Source organism: Lepidochelys olivacea (assembly GCF_965140295.1).
Source record: "Lepidochelys olivacea isolate rLepOli2 genome assembly, chromosome: 4".
Classification (NCBI taxonomy): Eukaryota; Metazoa; Chordata; order Testudines; family Cheloniidae; genus Lepidochelys; species Lepidochelys olivacea.
The window spans coordinates 103,769,838-103,791,782 of record NC_140414.1 but is presented as its reverse complement, the minus strand read 5'-3'; the positions used below and the strand labels follow the sequence as shown (position 1 = coordinate 103,791,782).

The following is a 21,945-nucleotide window of genomic DNA, read 5'->3' as shown; positions in this document are numbered from 1 at the left end:
ACTTGGCAAACACAAACCAAACCAAAAAACCTACATAAAAAATGTTTCCCTTACCTCTCCAATCCTGAAATCTAAGTGCGACAGGTTAATACTACTAGCACCTTTTGCTTGAGCAACCTTTCTCCTAATCACAAGAACTGTGTAACTCTGTTATACAGTACATGCATCTCTTTATTGGTCAATGAGCTTTGGCCATTTAAATTCCTTGGAAGTCATTTGCTAAGGGCACCTGGAATGAGTCTGAGTGGGTGGGACAGAAAGGAAAGCAATGTTAAAACAGCCAGATCTAGAAAGAAAGCTCCCAACAGCAGTTTGAAAATTAATACAAACCTATCTGTAACGAATGGATTTTTTGGAGGGCTTGTTTGAACCTTAAGGGGAGAATAGAAGAGAGACTCTTTGACATTTTCACAGGGAGGAGGAATTTAAACAGAAAGATTTCATTCAAACTTTGAAACTTGCAGAAAGGGAGTGAATCATGTACAAACAACTTCCTAGCACAAGGCGTTGTGCAAATAGCTTGTGTTAATCAAAACAGATAAGATAAGGAAAGCACAAATTTTAGTTGACTATGTGATGTTTTCAGTAAAGTCTTTTTCTTTATGCTAGTTTAGCAACATTATTTTAGGCTACTTTTAGTTAGATTACCTTTAGTTGTACTAAAAAGCAACTGTAGTTCAAACACTGAAAGGGACTTTTACTGATCTCGGAGGTCCCAAGAATGAAAGAATTATAACAGCTGAATACCTGGTGTGTCCTATTTCGGCTTGAAAACACAGAACTCAGAATGTGTTTGCTTGGAAAGGGGTAAAAAACAACCCAAAACTGAAACCTAGTACAGAAGGAAGAGCAAAGGGGTGGTAAAACATGATTCGTGACAGTAAAAATGGTTTGTACATAACAACGGAACATTAGGCCCCAGAAGCACTTAGGCAAAGTAAACAACACACCTTTTTAAGCAGTTAAGAGAAGAAACCAAACTGAAACACTCTTTGGATGTTGGATTTGTCAGTTCAGCAGGTAATATAACCAACCAGTGGGGAAAAAGGGGAGAAAGGTGTGATCCAGAATATGATTAATTGTCTGGGATTGGAGCCCACCTATACAAAGTTAAAAACAAAAACTATAGTGCATGAACTAAACAAACTGCCGGTTACAATCCTTCCTAAAGCTAGATTCAGAGTTTTGGGCTGCCACTTTGGCTTAAAAACTATTTTCAGAATGCTGACTTGAAATATATTCAGGAATGCTGTTAAAAGGGACAAAGTGAGTTGTTTCTATAGAGGTTTCAAGGGAATATTAATTGACAGACTTCTCAAGGGTCTCAACAGTAGACTCCTTGAGGATAAAGTTTTATCTAGATGTTAGGACTTGATCTGAACCCACACTTCCCCCTTTTTGTTAAATCTCATGCAGTGAAATATATTGGCAATCAGAGCCGGCCCACAACATTTTGGCACCTGAGGCAGGGAGCTCAAATGACACCCCCATGCCCCCACACCGCCACGCTTGGGCCAAAACTTTTAAACTCTGCGTCGTAGTGCTCCCCCGTCTGGCACCTGAGGCGGCCACCTCAATTTGCCTCATGGTAAGGCCAGCCCTGTAGCAGTGTGTATATTCCATTTAAAATGGACATGGCTATAGTGCATCCAGACATATAATTCTTTTTGGTTGTAGCAAACTAAAAAATAAAATCTGCCCGGCCATAAAATTCAAGTACATGCACCTTTCATTAGTTATAGCAATAGGTTTGCAATCGGGTTGTATTTTAACTGGCACATCCATTCCTGTTCCTCAGAGATTAAAGTTCAAACCAGCAAGTGTAACACCCAGTTTAGGTTTGGTTTTTAGTCAGTTTGGTCAGAATGTTGGACTTGGGACACCCTGGGCTTTATGCATATAGACCAGTCGTCCCCTACTGGCCACAGCAGTAAATATGTCTTCCTACAGCACCTCGTAGGCCATATTTCCATAAGGAACAGGAGAAGCCATAGAAAAACATGTTCACTTCAGGGAGTGGGTTGATCTGTGCACACAACCCTTAGAGAGATAATCACATGTGCTTATCATATGGATTCTTTGGATAGTCCATAGAAAAAAGGGATATAGGAGATAAAGCAGAGACTGGAGTTAGGAAAGTGAAGAGATCAGGTGGCTGAATGGACTGGGAGGAGGAGCGGACAGAAAACAGCAAAGGATTTTGGCTAAGAAAATGTCTTCTGGCAGTGTTTTTGAGGACTGGCAGGACAGGTGGCTACTTTAATTATAATTAATATGTTATGGGCATTTAGATTTCTTGTTAGTAGAGTGGTAGTGCCCAGAGGCTCCAGTCATTATCATGGTCCCATTGCGCTCGGCACTGTACAAACACACGGGCAGATATCATCCCTGCCTCAAAGAGGTTGCATTCAAATAGTACTTGTATAATATTTTTCATCTTCAGAGTTCCTCTCTACCAACATGAACTAATTAATCATTATAACACCACCGTGAGGTGAGTAAGTATTAGCTCCATTCTGCTGATTGGGGAACTGAAGAATAGAAATTAAATGACTTGCCCAAAGCCACGGAGGGAGCCAGTGTCGGAACTAGGATTAGAATTTAGGAGATGGAGGTCTGTGATCAAACCATACTTCTCTCCAAGCGCTCTAAATGGAGAAGTGGAGTTAAGAGTTGGTAGGTATTTGATGTAAGAGCTGAAGAGTGAGATCTTTAGCGGTGTAAATGGCATAACACCATTGAAGTCAAATGTTTTTAATAGTATTTCACTTTCTTCTTTAATTAAATCAGTATTACATTTTCTCTGTGGGATGATAAATTACAGAAAAGGCCTGTACTTTTACTGCCCAGAATTTTCAGCAATGTACATTAAACGTCCAGGTGACTAACCAAACACCCATATGTCTCTGACTGCATAGGGAGGATTATTATAACGAAATGGAATAGAAAAGCAATTACACCAGTAATCTGACATCTAATATGCAGTGCATTAATCTAATATGCAGTGCATTAATTCTGTAGAAATGTCCTCTACATAATAATTGAAAATTGTATCACCGATGAAATCAAACCAAATCCATACTCCTTTGTTGTTTCTCTTTTCCCTTTTAGCTCCAGCTGATCATTAATCTCCAGGAGATGCCCTGATCCTCTGTCACTATTACTTAAATAATAAACATGAAGAGATAGAGTTGCTAGGGAGCATTTTGAGGTATCATAATCATAGTCATTCGAGAACCACTGAGTTATTGGGTCATCTAGGCTGGCATTTTTAAAGAAGCCTGAAGGAATTAGGTAGAATTCTACAACTGTAGAATTAATGCGCCCATTGACTTTCATTGAGAATTGGGCACCTTATCTCCATAGGCTCCCTGGAATATCCCAGCCGTAGTCTATTTCCCTGCCAGTGTGGGATGGTTCTTGACAATGCATTCATTTAAAATCTCTCCTTATAATGGCACTTAAATATCATGCTGAGCAGTACAATAAAAACGGTGCTTAGATACAGTGGAGAAGCTTTGATACTAGATGATACAAGTATGATAAATAGATTCTCTACATGAATTTTCTCACACTTGCTTTCTATTCCTATGCTTTGAAGTGTCCCCCATTCAGTGAGATGTGAAGCACAAACTGGTTCCTTATAGTTCCTGCATCTACAGTTTGGAAGAAGTTACAGAGTGTCACACTCCACTAAACTACCCAGGTAAACATTGTCATTTCCTCTTTTTTTAAAAAATGTTCCTTTCTTGATGAATTCCAGCTATGTGAGGGCCAAATCTGGAGAGGCACATATAAGAACATAGCAATTACCATAATGGATCAGGCCCAAGATCTGTCCTGTCCAGTCTAGACCTGACTCTCTCATATTAGCATCTTCCACTTTCCCTCCATTCTTTTCCACAGCAGAATGGACCCTTACATGGTTGCTATTCATCAGCTCCAGTTGGTGAATTAAAGATTTTTTCCCCCTAAAGAGTTTATTTCCATTGCTGTTGCTGTTGGAGCTGCACTGGTAGTAGAGATGTTTGAAAATGTTAAAGAAAAAAGTGTGACTTCCATGGAGTTATGACAGTTCACACCAGATAGTGATCTGCCCCCAGTATAGAAAAGGCCTTATAGAGGGGCAGTATGTTTCCCCCATCTGCTGTTGCTCCTCCTGTAAGAAGCAGCATGTGTTCTTTTTATTTGCTAATAGCCAATAGTATGTTCAACTCTGTAAAAGGCACTGATGCAGAAATGGTTCTGGTCCCAAGAAACTTATAAATATCAAACACCACCACACTGGGAGATCCAGACGGTGGTGACTAGATATTTTAAGAAGAGAATAAAGTTGAGTCATTATCTTGATGTGGGTTAGCACTTTTGGCTGTCATGTTAGTGGGTTTTCCAGAGGTATTTGAATGAAGATAGGGTAGCAGCCTGGCATACTGGGATAGAGAAGTCATTCTAGACATAGGGGATTGTGTGAAGATGAGAGTGGGAGGGGAAAAAATGAAGTGAATAAGCTGAGTGTATTGGCTGAGTCTGATCTTCAGAAGTCAACTGAGAGATTCTAGTGGAGCAAGCAGAAAATACTTTTCCAGTTGAAGTAATTCACCTTAAAAACACATAGATTTAAAGCTATTCTGCAAAGTCTCCAGCCTTCAAGTCTCTGAGGTGGCTGCATTTCACCAATTTGCATCCATCTAAAACAATCCTTAGCAACAGTACTGTAGCCTGTTCTCTGATAATTTTGCTCCACCACTTAATTTTTTTAACAAAGCCAGTTTGAGTTTCTGCAGAACAGGTTTCTACATGTCCTTAGAACTATTTTCTTGCCAATTTACATGTTTAAAGAGACAATATCGCTTTATTTGAAAGCCTAACATGTTCTTTCATTTGTTTTTATGAAATACAATTGATCATAGCACAATCTTTTCTTTAAAGCTTTATAAAAATTTGTACTTGCCGTATACTAATAAGCCTCTTTGCAGAGCACACAGTATCTCAGAGGTAGCATAGGTATCATGTAAAAAGAAAAGGAGTACTTGTGGCACCTTAGAGACTAACCAATTTATTTGAGCATAAGCTTTCGTGAGCTACAGCTCACTTCATCGGATGCATAAAGCGGAAAATGCAGTGAGGATGTTTTATACACACAGACCATGAAAAAATGGATGTTTATCACTTCAAAAGGTTTTTTCTCCCCCCACCCCACTCTCCTGCTGGTAATAGCTTATCTAAAGTGATCACTCTCCTTACAATGTGTATGATAATCAAGGTGGGCCATTTCCAGCACAAATCCAGGGTTTGGCTGAACTTTGTGACTTTGTCCTCACCCATAACTATTTCACATTTGGGGACAATGTATACCTTCAAATCAGCGGCACTGCTATGGGTACCTGCATGGCCCCACAGTATGCCAACATTTTTATGGCTGACTTAGAACAACGCTTCCTCAGCTCTCGTCCCCTAATGCCCCTACTCTACTTGCGCTACATTGATGACATCTTCATCATCTGGACCCATGGAAAAGAAGCCCTTGAGGAATTCCACCATGATTTCAACAATTTCCATCCCACCATCAACCTCAGCCTGGACCAGTCCACACAAGAGATCCACTTCCTGGACACAACAGTGCTAATAAGCGATGGTCACATAAACACCACCCTATACCAGAAACCTACTGATCGCTATTCCTACCTACATGCCTCCAACTTTCACCCAGACCACACCACACGGTCCATTGTCTACAGCCAAGCTCTACGATACAACCGCATTTGCTCCAACCCCTCAGACAGAGACAAACACCTACAAGATCTCTATCAAGCATTCTTACAACTACAATACCCACCTGCGGAAGTGAAGAAACAGATTGATAGAGCCAGAAGAGTACCCAGAAGTCACCTACTACAGGAGAGGCCTAACAAAGAAAATAACGCCACCAGCCGTCACCTTCAGCCCCCAACTAAAACCTCTCCAACGCATTATCAAGGATCTACAACCTATCCTGAAGGACAACCCATCACTCTCACAAATCTTGGGAGACAGGCCAGTCCTTGTCTACAGACAGCCCCCCAACCTGAAGCAAATATTCACCAGCAACTACATACCACACAACAGAACCACTAACCTAGGAACCTATCCTTGCAACAAAGCCCATTGCCAACTGTGCCCACATATCTATTCAGGGGACACCATCACAGGGCTTAATAACATCAGCCACACTATCAGAGGCTCGTTCACCTGCACATCTACCAGTGTGATATATACCATCATGTGCAAGCAATGCCCCTCTGCCATGTACATTGGTCAAACTGGACAGTCTCTACGTAAAAGAATAAATGGACACAAATCAGATGTCAAGAATTATAACATTCATAAACCAGTCGGAGAACACTTAAATCTCTCTGGTCACGCGATTACAGACATGAAAGTTGTGATATTACAACAGAAAAACTTCAAAACCAGACTCCAGTGAGAGACTGCTGAATTGGAATTCATTTGCAAATTGGATACAATTAACTTAGGCTTGAATAGAGACTGGGAGTGGCTAAGTCATTATGCAAGGTAACCTATTTCCCCTTGTTTTTTCCTACCAACCCCACCACCTCTGTTCCTCAGACGTTCTTGTTAAACCCTGGATTTGTGCTGGAAATGGCCCACCTTGATTATCATACACATTGTAAGGAGAGTGATCACTTTAGATAAGCTATTACCAGCAAGAGAGTGGGGTGGGGGGATAGAAAACCTTTTCTAGTGATAAACACCCATTTTTTCCATGGTCTGTGTGTATAAAACATCCTCACTGCATTTTCCACTTTATGCATCCGATGAAGTGAGCTGTAGCTCACGAAAGCTTATGCTCAAATAAATTGGTTAGTCTCTAAGGTGCCACAGGTACTCCTTTTCTTTTTGCGAATACAGACTAACACGGCTGCTACTCTGAAATAGGTATCATGTGTTGCTAGAGATGTTATGATAACTGCTCATTTTTATTACATGGGAGGATAAATTAGTTGTTTCTAGAAAAATTAATTTATAAGCCATAGATTCTTAAGGCTGCATATGCAATTTTTTAACGGTGTGTTCAAATGTAATGTATACGGTCGTGTTAAGGATGCACCCTTTGCTTGACCTGATCTCTCCTGAAATGGCAGACACTTAGGTGTGTGGGAAGAATAAAAAATTATTACATAAAATTCAAGATCCACAATTGTTTATGAAGTGCTGTTTCTTGTAGATATGAACTTCTCTCTTGTACAGGGGCATTTCAAAATATCCTAAGTGACTTAGAAGCCTAACATTCATGAGACAAGTTTCAGAGTAGCAGCCGTGTTAGTCTGTATTCGCAAAAAGAAAAGGAGTACTTGTGGCACCTCAGAGACTAACAAATTTATTTGAGCATAAGCTTTCGTGTAGCTCACGAAAGCTTATGCTCAAATAAATTTGTTAGTCTCTGAGGTGCCACAAGTACTCCTATTCCTAAAACAGATTTTCAAAGGTATTTAGGTGCCTTAACATGCAAATAAGCACCTAATGGGATTTTCAAAGTTCCTAAGCAGTTTAGATGCCTAACTCCAACTGGTTTCAGCAGGAGTTAGGTGCATTTTTTGGTACCACATAAAAGCTTCTTTTGAATATTTGTCATTAGGACTGTAAAAGTTATATAATTTTTGTTGGGGGAATGCAGTTTGGCTTTTTGTACCTGCAAGTAGGTTTGAGTTTCCAAAATGCAAATTGAGACATATTGAATAACCCACACATGGCCTAATATTTTATAGTCTTTTGGAAGAAATATGAAATGAATGAGACATTAAACTTCCAAAAGTAGCTTCTATATAGGTGCAGTAATTAGTTTTTGCTCTACATTTGAAATATATGTAGTGTAGGCTCTCCAGTTCCCTGGGTAGATCATCTACCTTTTGGGAAGCTGTGTTTAACTGATTAATCTGTTTTGGCTGATAAAAGTGAATATTTTAATATTGAGCAAATTCATATTTACCTGTGAGACCAAGTAAAACAGAACAAAACAAATATAATGCTAAAAATGGCATTATGAGATGGTTCTAGCTCCCACTGAAGTCAATGGGACTTCAAAAGAAGCCAGAACAGGCTCTCTCTCTCAGTGATACTCATGAGCTCATTGAACCATCCCAAGGGTATAACAACAATTTTTAAAAGTTTGGAAATAGCTAATAAATGTGAGTGCTCAAGAGAGTCAGAGACTAAAAGCACTGGTTAGAGTCAGGCAGAGCAGTGAAATTCACCCCTGTTCAAAGAGCCAGCACAAGCTCTACACAACACTTAAAGCCCCACTTCAGGCCAGACTGAAGTGGGATTAAGTGCAGCCCAGGTCTTATGCTGGTGCTCTGCACATGGGTGAGCTTCACCCAGTTGTGAAGGTTTCACTACACAGCTCCATTAATTAAATGTAATCCTGACATGTCACATCCATGCTATTCCCCTGTTGAACTTTTGCACAGGAAACAAAGTGTGTTTGTGATGCAGTCAAGTGTCCACTAGGGTCTAGGATGACACCACCAGAATTTGAAACTAGGTCTCTAGACTCCACATGTGAAAAACTAGTACATTTAACTTGCTGCACTGCCTTGTTCTTCCACCTATTCCCCGTCCCTTAAAAGTGATGACACTAGAACATGAATATTTAGACAAAAGGCTTCCCTTCAGCTACTAAAATTATTTCTGGGTAGGTGGCTAAATTTAATCCTCTGTTTTAGTTATATTTGATTAAAAATAAACAACTATACAAAATATACGTTATTTCCTTATTTTAATATTAAGAGGGGACAACAGCTATTAAAGCTAAAAGAAATGGCTGTTTGTCTTCAATTCTTCTTTTTCTTAAGTAAGGTAAATAAACTTGAATTATATGAGAAAAACGATTACCACTAAATACGGCTGAATGTATTGCAAGGGTGTGTTTACTAGACCAATTAATTCTCATCAGTCTTTTAGCTTATGCTCTATTACAAACTGACACGTCACAGAATGGTGACTCATTATCAAGATTACAAAACATGGTGGATTAGCTACTTGTAAATTAAGGAGTTTATAAACTGCCAGTATTCATTCCATACATAACAAAATTTTATATTAGATCGCTATAAGGATTATTCAGACTATGTTTTATACCATTATTACGTTATCAACACCTGGCACAATATTTATATAGCAAGTATGGCAAAAAGGTGGTGGCTCAAGATAGTCACCCAGCAAAAGATGCATCTGTGATCAGGAGAATCCTGCCATCACAGGTAAAGATATCTCACATGTGGCTGACTCACTGAGTTACGGGCTGGTGTCAAGAGCTCTTCATAGAAGGAGAAGTATGCTTTGCCACTGAGGCCAGCTAGTGCATGCTGCTGAGGGTAGCTTATGTTCACATCAGATTGTGAAGCAGTTGTACCCCTTTTGCTAGTAACTACACGCCCTCAGCCTGTGGTATGCACCTTGTTCCTTCAGCTGAATGCAGATTGTGCCATTGTGCCATGAGAGGATGCCATATGCCCCAGCCTCACCTCACCGCACCCTGCTGAGCTGCAAGCATGTCAACCTTTGTACTATAAACCCTTTCCTCACTTGTAGCTCTGCATATCTTTGGGCAAGTTTTAGGTTAAAAACCTACATCAAACAGAGCTTTTATAACCCCTCCCAGCCCCCCCAAAAAGTACCAGAGACTCCATGAGGGCATCCTCTCTTGCCAATCTAATGCGGAAGGAGTGCAGGTACTATGGTGATAGGCAGAAATACAAAACCCTAAGGTAAGATACTCTCTTCAATCTTATGCTTCACTTTTGCCATAAAATATTTCTCTCTCTCAAAGAAAAATTTGAGGCCATTCTTTGCATGACCAAGTTTTATAGGCCTTTGACAAGGTGGGAGGGTATAGAGTGAATAGCTGTTAGGAACATTGTAGCTGAATTGAAAGAAAGGTGTGAATGGGTATACATTCTAAAGAAAGTAATAAAGCTGCTCTCTACCTTTTCTGCTCCTCAAAACGTGGTTAGGATTTAGAATTCTCTTCAATTCCTAGCTTTTTTGTGGATAACAAACTGTGAGCTAATTCAGAATGTGTCTGGTTTCCAAGCTTCCTATTTCTAGGCGGTCATATTTTATATAAGTGGATGTTTCCTAATCACAAAGGACCAAATCCTTGAGCCTATGCAAAGTCTGAGTCTATGACAGTGGTTCTCAAACTTTTGTACTGGTGACCCCTTTCACAAAGCAAGCCTCTGAGTGCGACCCCCCTCCCCCCGCTTATAAATTAAAACCACTTTTTTTTAATATATTTAACACTATTATAAATGCTGGAGGCAAAGTGGTGTTTGAAGAGGAGGCTGATAGCTTGCAGCCCCCCCCATGTAATAACTTCATGATCCCCTGAGGTGTCCTGACCCCCAGTTTGAGAACCCCTGGTTTATGAGCTCAGGGCCTGAGTGGAAAGGAATAATTTCCAGAGGCTGTGGAGTGATTGCAGAATCACTTCCAAGTAATTTCAGCATCTTCAGAGATGTGCTACTTTAGTTCTTATGCTTCTCCACAGGTATTTTTAGCTGATGGATCCATGTAGCCATACACCCACTACTTCAGAAAATCTCCTGAGTTCTGGGGCACCCTCCCACCGTGTAGTGAAACAGCACCAGTTCTGCTGCAGCCAGCAAGGGTGGAGGAGGATACAAGGGAAACAGGAATTGGCCTCAATTATTGAACGTAGTCAGAAATATTAGATTTTTACAAGACCATGTTCTCAGTTATACAGGGAATTGAAGCTTGTCAGCTGACCAATCATCTGACAAATCACAACTAAACCTTCAGTGATACTCCTCTTTGATAACTCTGTGTTAAACTCTTTTTTCCTGAGATGATTTTAACATAGGAATGTACAGTCAATCATACACGTAGATACTTCTATGGCCCCATCACCCTAGTATCCCAAATGTATTAAAAAAGAAACAACTTTTCTCTTTCTCTCTTCCTTCCCAGCCAATAGGAGAAACAGCTTGCTTAGTTTATAATTATATGTGTGTATGTGAAGATCCTATGGAGGAAATGTGACTTTGAGTGAACAGATACCCATAAAACTACAGAGTAATCCAAGTTCATTCTTGGTGTAACAACTCCAACCCTGGAATCAGTAGTGTTACTCCAGACTTGAATTTGTCCCATTATATATACACATTTTAAGGCACTAAATTGGTGCATAATTATCTGTTCAGGAAACATGAATAAAATAATCAGGCAACGATGGTTCCATGCTTTTGTTATAGTCTGTGCTGTGGGTTTTTGCCACTTCCAGAAGCCATCTGAGAGGATGTGAGACAAAAATAATGTGAAGTAGTAAGGTTAAACTGAGGCCCTATAACACTTTTTTGTACTATTAAAATGGAAAAACTATTAATTCTTTCGGGAGCAATTATGATTGAAATCTATGTGAAATGAAAGGTGTTTTGTAGTTACTTTCTAATAAGTTCAAAGAAGATGTCGACACAGAGAAGGTCATGCCCCCATGTAATCAGTCAAATATGCTAGTTCAGAGAGGAAAAATTATTACATTTACATTTGAAAGGGTATTTTATACATGTTATATAGTAGAAAAGGCTACTTTTGCCTGATTAGCTAATGGTGGAAAGTGAAATGAAATTTTCAAAAAGCAATTATTAATCAGTTCTGAACTGCAATGCTATTAATGCTACTGTACTCTACTAGTATTAGAGTATTGCTGCCTACAGTAGAAGAGAATTCTAACATACAGCTGATGTTTACTAACCCATCCTGAAAAAACAGTGATCTTATCATTTATTGCTGTGAATCACTCCCCCACCCCGAATTCAGTAATGGTAGGCCTAGAGCCTACTGCTATAAGACATTCAATGAAACTCAAAGGTGGCAAATTTAAAACAAGTAACAGAAAATACTCTTTCACCCAATGCAAAATTAGCCCATAGAACTCATTGCTACAAGATGTCATCAAGACCAAGAGCTTGGCAGGATTTAAAGACAGACCAGACATTTATGTGGATAGTAAAAATATTCATAGTTATAGCAGTAAATATTTTTTTAAAGAAGATAAACAGTCAGAAGGTGTATAACCCCTCTAGCTCCAAGGCATAAGTCAATCTTTAACTATTGAGACTAGGAGGAAAGATTTTCTTAGAGCAAGTTGTTCCACCACTGACTACTGCATAGTTTCTTGCATGTTTCTCTTAAGCCCCTGGATTACATGAACTATTGGGGTCTGATTCCATATGGCATTTCCAGTATACCTATCTGAGTAGCCCTCTGAAAGGCAATGGGCCCATTCACAGTAGTAAGCACTAAGTGCGGTGGTAAATATTTACAGGATAGGGTTCCTAACATACCATTCACCCTGTGCAGAAGTCCAGTACAAGGTTTATGTCCCACTTAAGCTCTCTGCACAGTGGTTGAGTTCACCCCAGTGAGGCAGAGAACAATGAAGAAGTTAGTTCCTTGTGCATGTACAAGTGCCTTTTAATCTGTGCTGAGCAGCCCAGCCTATCAGTAAATTTGGAACATTTTTAATTGGAGTAGAGATTTCTTAAAGCAACAAAAAATCATCTACAGCTTTGTGCTTTTAGCTTTTGTTGTGGCTGAATTATAAAGGAACCTGGTCTTGAATTACTACAATCTCAAGGGAGAGAGGGAGAGATATTGTAGTAATTCAAGACCAAGTTTCCTTATATATAGTAACAAAAGCGCAGATTACAAGAGGTTCCTCCCTGAGTACACTATGATCATGCTCTACTAAGAGTAACTAACCTCCCCCTCCTACCTCTGATGCTCAAAGGTCACCATGTCAGAATGAACAAGGTCCAACAGTAACTAACAATTTAATCCTAACCACCACTGAAACAAAGCTATTGTAAAAATTTACTTAGCTGTAACTACTAAAAGGACTTAAACTTGGGGGTAAATTTCATTCCTGAACAGCAGGATGGCAAAGGCTTATGCACCACTACTCCCATTAAATGAGACTTAAATGGTGCATATGCCTCATGCTGGCCCTTTATATGGAGTGAACTTCACCCCTGGACACTACACCTCATACCCACATACCCTCCTTATTTCTGAAGGGTAATGAATGCTCAATATTTTTGTAACTATGAGGTCAAATCACTCAGTCGTAAATCACGTTGATTTCAATGGGAGCTGTGGGTACTCGGCACCTCTGAAAATCAGATCTTTTACTTAGGTGCCTAAGTATAGACTTAAGTGCCTGATTTTAGATATCCACACTTGAAAATTCTGGGTTAGGTAAACTGCCACAGGCCACATAATAAGTCAATGACAGAACCAAGAATAAACCCCAAGAAGTTGTGTCTCCCAGGCACTCACTTTAAAAACTAAATTGCACTGTCTCCAGAAATAGTGACAAGAAAATTGTCAAAATCTGAAAATACATGTAATTATACTCTGGGCAAAAGCTGAACTTCCTAGACCACACTAGCCTGTAGTTTAACTTAACAGTTTACCTTAAATTTTAACTGACATATGCCCTAAAAAAGAAGTTGTTCATCAGACAGACTTAATTCAGACCTTATTAAAATTTTTGTAGGTACAAATAAGAAGGTACTGTAATTTGTAACAGAACAGGATAATTAGGCCATCTATGAAAACTGGTGTCGGAGCACAAAGTTATGAGAGAAGGAAACAAACTAGTCACATTTTCAGTCTGCTGGAATCTTAAGCTGAGCACATATGCAGAAAAATCATGATTTTTAGTTTCTGGAGCATGGAAATATTGGTTGCATTTCTTGCACCTATTCTATAGTGTTTTAACTAGAAAGCAGCACTATCGTTGACTCCAGGGGGAGCTGCTTGCTTTCGTCTCTTTGATGGGATGGGAAAGATACAAAGAAGCCATTATCATTGATGAGAGAAGGAATATGATCTCAGGGATATTTTATTTAACAAACTAGCTCTTGGAAAAATATTTAGCAAGCAGTATTTGATAAGAATACTGTCAAGACATTTTGCAGAGCTTCTAAAATCTTTTTTGTTTTACTCACTGTGATTTGACATCATCAGAAATGTGAAACTGGATATTGGTTTATCAAAATGTTTTTTGTGTTGCTTAGTAATGTTTTCTGTTTAGCAAACTGTTTTGGATGGGATTCTCATACTTTTCGGGGTGTGAACTAGATTTTAATAGAGACGGTGTCTTGTGGGGCCCCTCCCTTCTCATTTACAATTATATAACATGTCTGTAGAAACCACAGCTGTCTGTTCCCGTCACCCTGGACATACTGACCACCTCCATTGTTCTGGCTTCCCCTGTTCTCCTAGACATATTTCTCCTGCTAGTGGCTGACAGCTCTAATCCACACTGATGGCTCCAGTACCTAAAAGTGTCTCCCATTGCCTTTCTTCTTCTTTTAACATAGCCATGGTCTCTAACAGAGGCAGCGTATCAGTTTGGGGAATCTCTGGTTTAGTGTGATCCCTACAAGACCTGTGGGAATAAACAATTTTTTGGGTCAGTGGCCAACCAGAAAAATTGGAGAGGAAAATTGTTTCATGTCACCCTAAAGGAAAATTATTCAAATTTTTCAGCAAACCCAAAAAGCTGAAAATGTTTTGTTTTGGGTCAAATGAAACAAAACATTTAGTTTTATTTTCAAGGTTTTCTACCTTTAAAAATAAAATGGAACTAAAATTCTAAATGAAATTCTTTTCAAATTAAAATGTCAAAAATAAATATTTTGACTTTTTTTCAGAATTTTTTTTGGTTTGTTTTTTTTCATAGCATTTAAGGCCAGACAGGACCCACCAGCACATGTAGTCTGACCTCCTCCACATCAGGGGCCACTAAATCTCATCAAGTTATCCTGTATTAAGCCTAATAACCTGAATTAGACTAAGGTATCAGCCCTCAAAAGATTAAACTTTCGTGTAACACAGGCAGAGACTAGGAGGGACCAAAGTGCATCAATGCCCGAGATTCCTGCAATAGTAAATAATTGATCTTATGAGAAATACCCAGATGATCCTAGCAAGCGACCAGCACCCAAGGCTGCAGGGGAAGGCAAAACACCCAAAGGTCCCTGCCTATCGAACTTTGGGGAAAATTCCTTCCCAGCCCCCAAAATGGTGATCAGGTTGACACTGAACATGTCAGCAAGACATATCTGCAATTGTTTTAAACCAAAACCATTCCATGCAAATTCGTCAAATGTTTTGTTCAAGCCAAATCTGCATTTTTCAATTAAAAAAAAAAAAAGTGTTGTCTACAAAATTTAACCCCGCTCTATGCCCTACTACAACCTCCACCTTTCTGGCCTTTTTAATGTTCACCGTGTACCCTTCAGTCTGTCCAAAGCTCTGCTGTAAAAGTCAGCTACCTCCCCTGATAGTCTGACCATATTCAGCCTCTCTAAGGCCATGTCTGGTAGATCAGTGCTGCTGTACTCGTTGCAGAGGGTGTTAATTTAGTGGGTCTAGTGAAGTTCCGCTAAATTGATGGCAGAACGCTCTTCAGTCAACTCCGGTACTCCACTGGAACAAGAAGATGAAGGTATGTCAGTGGGAGAGCATCTCCCATCAATGCAGCGTGGTGTAGACACCGCGGTAAGTCAACCTAAGCTATGTCGACTCCAGTTATGTTATTCACATAACTGGAGTAGAGTAACTTAGGTCAACTTAAGCCGTGGTAGTGTAGCCAATGCCTTAAAATCCCTTCACTGTCTCCCTATTGCGTCAAATTACGCTTTCTTTCTTGCTTTCTTGGGCCTCCTGAATTTATCTCCTTCCTACATCTCTGTTCTTATCATTTTTGCTTCCCAGTGCCTTCTGCACTTAGCCTAGGCTTCACATCTGACTACCTGACTACAATCTCTGTGTCCTTCTCCCATACTTTCCTGAGTGTCTTCTTTTATGTGGTCTTCTCTGTCTGAAAACCCCTTTTAAATTTTGCTTGTCGTGCCTCATCTTCCTCCATTAAGCCCCCTTCTCAAAACCTATTTCTTCAAGCGAATTTATAAACTACAGTGTTATATTCATATTAACAACAATCACCAAAACAAGCAACAGCGGTGTAACTCTTAAGATAATAGACTCCTCTCCCAAAAATCACATGATCTTAGAGTCTTCACTCTCATTCTCTTTCCTCCATCAATTTCCTCTTTGTGTCTATTATCTCCTGTTGTTCTAGTGTTAACTTGTATGATAAATTTCGGGGGCAGGGACTCGGTCTTTATTTGGTTTGTGAAGTGCCATGCATGCCAATGACACTGTATAATTACTACTAAGAAAGGGATATAATCATTTTGAAATTTAGTCCATTTAAAAACAAAAGAATTTCAGTAATTTCAGCTGCTATATTTATGCCAGTCCTGAGATTTCCCCTGCGAATTTATTTGGTATTACAACAATGTTTCCTTATTTTAAAAAGTGTTTTTCTCCCTTCTGCTATATGAGAGACCCACACAAACAGGGAAAACTGACCAAGTGACTGCTTAGGGGGAAATGGCGAAACTGAGTATATGCATAGCACCAGATATTCACATGCTCGGCACCCAACTGCGACTGTTGTGACATTTGAACCCCAATATGCTGAGCTCTTTTGAAACTCTGGCCTATATTGCTGTCAAATGCACATAGTAAACATAATGGGGAAAAACCAGAAAAATATTTTTCTCTCTAATCTCTTACATTTATAGTAATCTCTGGTGTTCCTCGATACAATATACAGCAGTTAATTTTAACATAATAGTAACAAGGAAAACATTTTCAGACAAAAAAAAAAAAAGGAGTACCTGTGGCACCTTAGAGACTAACAAATTTATTTGAGCATAAGCTTTCGTGAGCTACAGCTCACTTCATCGGTCCCTCTAATAAAACCAGAAGCAACCACAAAAATCAGCAGATATGTGGCAACCTAGAGAATCAACTATACTCATGAATGAGGATGGCAAAAGGCAACATTTATCTCCTGATGTCGGCTTGAAGGCTTGGGTTTTCATGAAGGCTTGTGTAGTGGCTTTGTGCATCCTCCTCTTTTCAGCTTTCTGCAGACAGCAGAAATCAATTTGCTTATTATCTTTTTAAAGGTTTTGTTTCCTGTGTTTTCATGGTCAAAGGAAGCTGAAGCACCAAAAACTAGTGTTTAATATTGAACAATGTTCTTGTTTCTCATCTGAATAAGGAAGCCATAGCTTGTGGATCTGTCCAGGTGGAGTAGATTTCAGAATGGTTTTCAGCTTGTTAATAAATTATGACTATGGCTGTGGTAAGTTTAGACCAGAATTATCAAAGAAATCAGGGAACTGAATGAAGGCAGGGATAATTTACAACAGTGCAAACAGAACCCATCAGTACCTGCCAGAGTTTCTAAAAATGTCCTACCAAGTTAAGTGTGCACCGTTTTACAACCTCCAATGTATGATGTTCTATCAAAATAAGAGAAGAATTGTGATCTGACATTCCTTGTTGTGGGAATACAGATATGTTGCATTTATGAATAAACATACAATAAAATTGCTTTTCTTCTCAGCAGGCCAAATGCTGTCCCCCATCCCCAAAGGTACAAGGCACAAAATGCAGCTGAGCCAGTTATGTGGCACTAGTGACACAGGGGCACGCCAGACCCCCTGCATGCTCTAGAACACTGCTCCATTGTCTCTTTCTATAGGTCTGTGGAGGGAGATATTGGGAGTTTGTAAAACATAGAGTGGGGAGCCATTTCTACCGCCCATGGACTGCACTACGGGCTGCAGAATGAGTGTGTGAATGTCCTGTGCTCTGTCACCAGTTAGAGAGAGGATTGTCTTCATTCAACGCTTTGGTAAGTTGCCTGTTTGTTCAGCGCTTATCTTTACTCATAAGCTTTCCACAAATGATGATGTGAAGTCCTGTTATTTTTTACCCTGTGGGTATAGAGCGGGGGTAAGGTGTCAAAAACATTCAAAATACAGTACCCTCATGATTTCTGTTTCCAATGAACGCTAGATATAAAAGCAGACACTTTGGCTCCTTATGCTCCCTGTTTTAACAATGGTTATCTCTGTAAGTAAATAGACTACCTAGACCATGCTTACCTACAGTATGGCACTTTATTCCCATGTTAAATAACAGTAGCTTACTCTCCCTAAACAAACTCAATTAATTGCTAGCGATAATACGATCCATTGTAGCGATTTTAACAATCCTGTTTTTCCAGCACAGGGGACATGCTGCCTTATTTGCCTTTCTGTTAGGACTTTTCTGCAAACTAGTTAGCTTTTCCTCCTTTAACTCACAAACTTTATTTGTGTAGCCAACACAGCATTAGAAATTGAAACTACTTCAAATAGTGCAATAGCTTCCAGATAGAACATATGTGAATGTAGACCCTTCACAATGGATCAGGAAATATAGGTTTTGAACTCTCAACTGACTGGTTTATAACTTAGAGTGTGAACTCCTTTTTATAAATGCCAGTTTCCTTATGTTGCAATTAATTTTAGCAAAATGTCAATTGATTTTATTCCACACTGGATAACCACCTTACTTAAAACTGGGAACTTCTTAAAATTGCTAATGTTAATGCTACAAAGAAATGGAAGGAAGGAGATAACTTTCATGGTCTATGATAATTTTCCAAAATTCCTTGTGTACACCGATTCAGATAACCAAAAACAGCCTTGCTAATGTCCACTCATCTGCTCACCCGGGATGAGAATTCTCTCGAGAGCAAGAATATCCTTACCATTCTTATCATCATGGGAAAGGGTGGTTGAGCAAATTTTGTGCCTAGGTTTGGGCTGGTAGTTCCAAAATGATTTTGGGAAGCTGATTTGAAAACCAAAACCTCTTGAGCAAATGCATTTAAGTGCTGCTGATTAATCCTGAAGGTGCCTTTAACGTTACTGTTATTGCACTTGTCATACACTAAGGGATGGTTAGGTAATCAACAAGCTAGACTGGCAACATATTCTTTACCTTCTAATCTTGATTAGTTCAAAAATAAGATATGCATCAGCTGATTCTGTGTCCCCAAAGGAAGAATCTCTCATATGTAAGCAAAAGGGTACAGAGGATTTACGCTACTCTCTTTCTGTTCACACTTCTTTGTGCAGCCAGCACAAGTCAGGGAGATTAGAACTCTAAGAAATGGCAGCAAGAGTGTGCTTAACTTCAGGTAGCCTTAGAACACCCTGAACCCTAATGAAGGAGCCGTACTTTATGGCAAGTTGCATGTAAATTGTGCAGCAAGGCCCCAGGAGCCCAGTGCCTGCCATTTCCCCCAGTCATAGCTATTTACATCTGGACTATGTGGAAGGTATTAAGTCTGTGTCAGGTCATATGGATTTTCTAGAGTCTGCATCAGATCATGCAGAATTCAGTCAAGCCATGTGGACCGTATACCGTTCATACTAAGCCACATAAACTTGCAGACTTCATAAAGTCCAAATTGGCTGCAAGTATGCCAGTGTGTAATATATGTGGATCATATGTTAAGGATACATGCTTCCCAACCCACCCCGCCCAAATACAACATTTGTGCTGTAGTACTTAAATGGAAGCTGCCACTCTTACTGTCTAACTGCTTGCCTTATATGCCCTTTCAAAAATAGTCAATGGTACTTCTAGTAAAGCCAAGCAGGTTAAATCAACTTAGGAGTTTGCAGCTCAAACAGTTTAGAAGTTATGGTGATCCATGCAAAACAAACAATCTCTGAAAGTAAACAACCACAATTTTGGGTTTCCATAGCTCCAAAATGCATATGATTTGCCTGAAACTTTCCAGAAAAAATCTACCCTGAGCTGAAATCTTACATAAGAAACTTCACTTTGATTTTGATAATACTAAGGAGCAAATATTTGAAAATCAGGCTAACAGCAAGAAACTGGTTTCAACTCTAACTATAGAAAAATTAACATCCTCTTACAATCAAGATCAGGAGGGCCTTACAATGGGAAGTGTTGGACAACCTTAATAAAAAGTGGCACTATCAGCCCCTCCTTTAATGTTGCTGACATTGAAATACTGTGATTAGAAGTGGTAGAATATTTTTCCGATGAAATAAAATTTCACTGGAAAATGTGGATTCATCAAGCTCGAAATGTTTTGCCCAAAACATCTGGGTTCAACAAACTTTGAGCAAATCCAAAGGGAGCCCTGGATTCCTGGCAGGCTGCTGGGAACCCTAGTGCTTCCTGAGTCCATGACTCACAGGCTGACTCTCCAGCAAGTGCCAGTCCTGGTGAGCAAATTTATTTTCAGAACACCGTATAGGTGTTCCCTAGCTATTCTGGGGTGCTATGCAGCCCCCCCCCACAGGGGGAGAGGGCAGGCCTCTGCTGGGGGGGAACAGAGGGGCTGGCCCCCGGCTTCCACGACGGGGCGCGGCTGGCTTGGGGGGCAGGGGAGAACTCCCCTGAGGAGTGCAGCAGGGCTGGGCCTGCACTTCCCGCCATTGGTGAGTGCAGGCCCAGCCCTGCTGCACTCCTCAGGGGAGTGGGGGTGAGGCGGGGGCAGAGCAGGGGCAGGAAGAGGCAGGGCAGGGGCAGAGCAGGGGTGGGAAGAGATAGAGCTGGGGCGGGGAAGGGGCAGGGCGGGAAGAGCCAGAGCAGGGGTTGAAACAGCACGCAACTGCGCAGGGCACCAGGAAATTTGGTGCGTACTTTGTGTATGGGTAAGGATGGTCCTGCCATGTAGTGATGTTTCCAAAACAATATCTATATCTATCTATCTATTTTGCGAGAAACATATAAAAATTCAGTTTTGGTTTTTAACTGAATTTTTTTTCATTATTTTTGGCTCAGCTCCTCAATCAAAAAATCAGTTATTCAGTCAGTTAATTGTGATGTGATATATTTAACTAATATAGCAAAAATTCTGGTGTTAACTAGGAAACTAGAAAATCATACTTCATAGCTATATTTGAATGAGGGAGTTATATTTTACATCCAAAAGGCTGTAGAACTGACATGATATGTCTTTAAAAGGTAAGCTGCATGCTGTATTCTATCTAGAAGAGCACCATCTGAGATGTGGATGGCATCCCAGCTGTGTTCATGGGATCCTCTTCACAGTGTGTTTGACACAGAGATTTATAGTGAAAGAACTGATTTAGCAGTTTGACCCAAATAAGAAACTGTCTGTCACCAAGAAAGGATTCTGGCAGTGCTATATTTAATAATTCAATGTGTCCTGTCATCTGATTGCATATATACACTTTTCACATGTAGCCAAATACACTCTAGTGCATATGGTAAATCATCATTTAAGCCCTACTCCTACAAACTCTTACACATGAGTTTAACTTTAAGCACTGAGTGGGCCCATTGAAGTTTGACTTCAAGTGCCTAAAATTACCAATATTCAAAAGTGTTTGCAGGATTGGCACCTCAGTCAATGCTAAGATGATTTGGGAGTACTTGGATAACATTTCTTAATGTTTCTGCAACATGTGAAAATGTGTGTAGACAATGTGCTTGATTTTTGCAAATCTTGGTTCACATGGGTAATTCTTACTCATATAAAGGTTTGCACAATCAGGCCCAGTACTAATAATAAAAAAACTTGATTATTGTTTATTAAAAATTAGCAATAAAGATATTTTAAAAATTAAACAGAACGCACCTGAGGCTCTAGACCAGCACAGCACTGAAGCACGTGTTTAAGATATGTGTAATCCTATTGGCTTCAGTGGTGCTGCATAATGCAGGTGTAGGGATCCAGCCGCATGGAAGTCATTGACAAATCAGGGCCTTAGGGCCAAATCTAATTTTCCTTCCCCACAAGGGAAATAACATTGATGTGAAGGGATTACTCACATGAGGAAGAAGTGTCCCTTAAAGGTGTGGCTAAATTCAATTTTATTTGATGCTTTTGTTTCATAGAAGAGCTAATCTTGACCTTTTTTGGGAGAGGGAGAGGGAAGAGGAAGAGTTACAGATGCTCTTAGCCCTCGTCTACACTACGAGTTTAGGTCCAAT

The 21,945-nt window shown here is 39.8% G+C and overlaps 1 protein-coding gene across 6 annotated transcripts in view; it reads right to left on the bottom strand.

Annotated features, from left to right (window-relative positions):
• RBM47 (RNA binding motif protein 47) overlaps positions 1-21,945 on the bottom strand; it is a 111,622-nt gene that overhangs the window by 24,351 nt on the left and 65,326 nt on the right. Inside the window, exon 1 of one of the 6 annotated variants that reach the window (XM_084625574.1) lies at positions 55-148. The exons of the other annotated variants lie outside the window; for them this stretch is intronic. The gene's annotated coding sequence lies outside the window, so the exon portion shown is untranslated. Of the gene's footprint in view, positions 1-54; positions 149-21,945 lie in introns of those variants that run through there. 6 annotated transcript variants of the gene reach the window in all.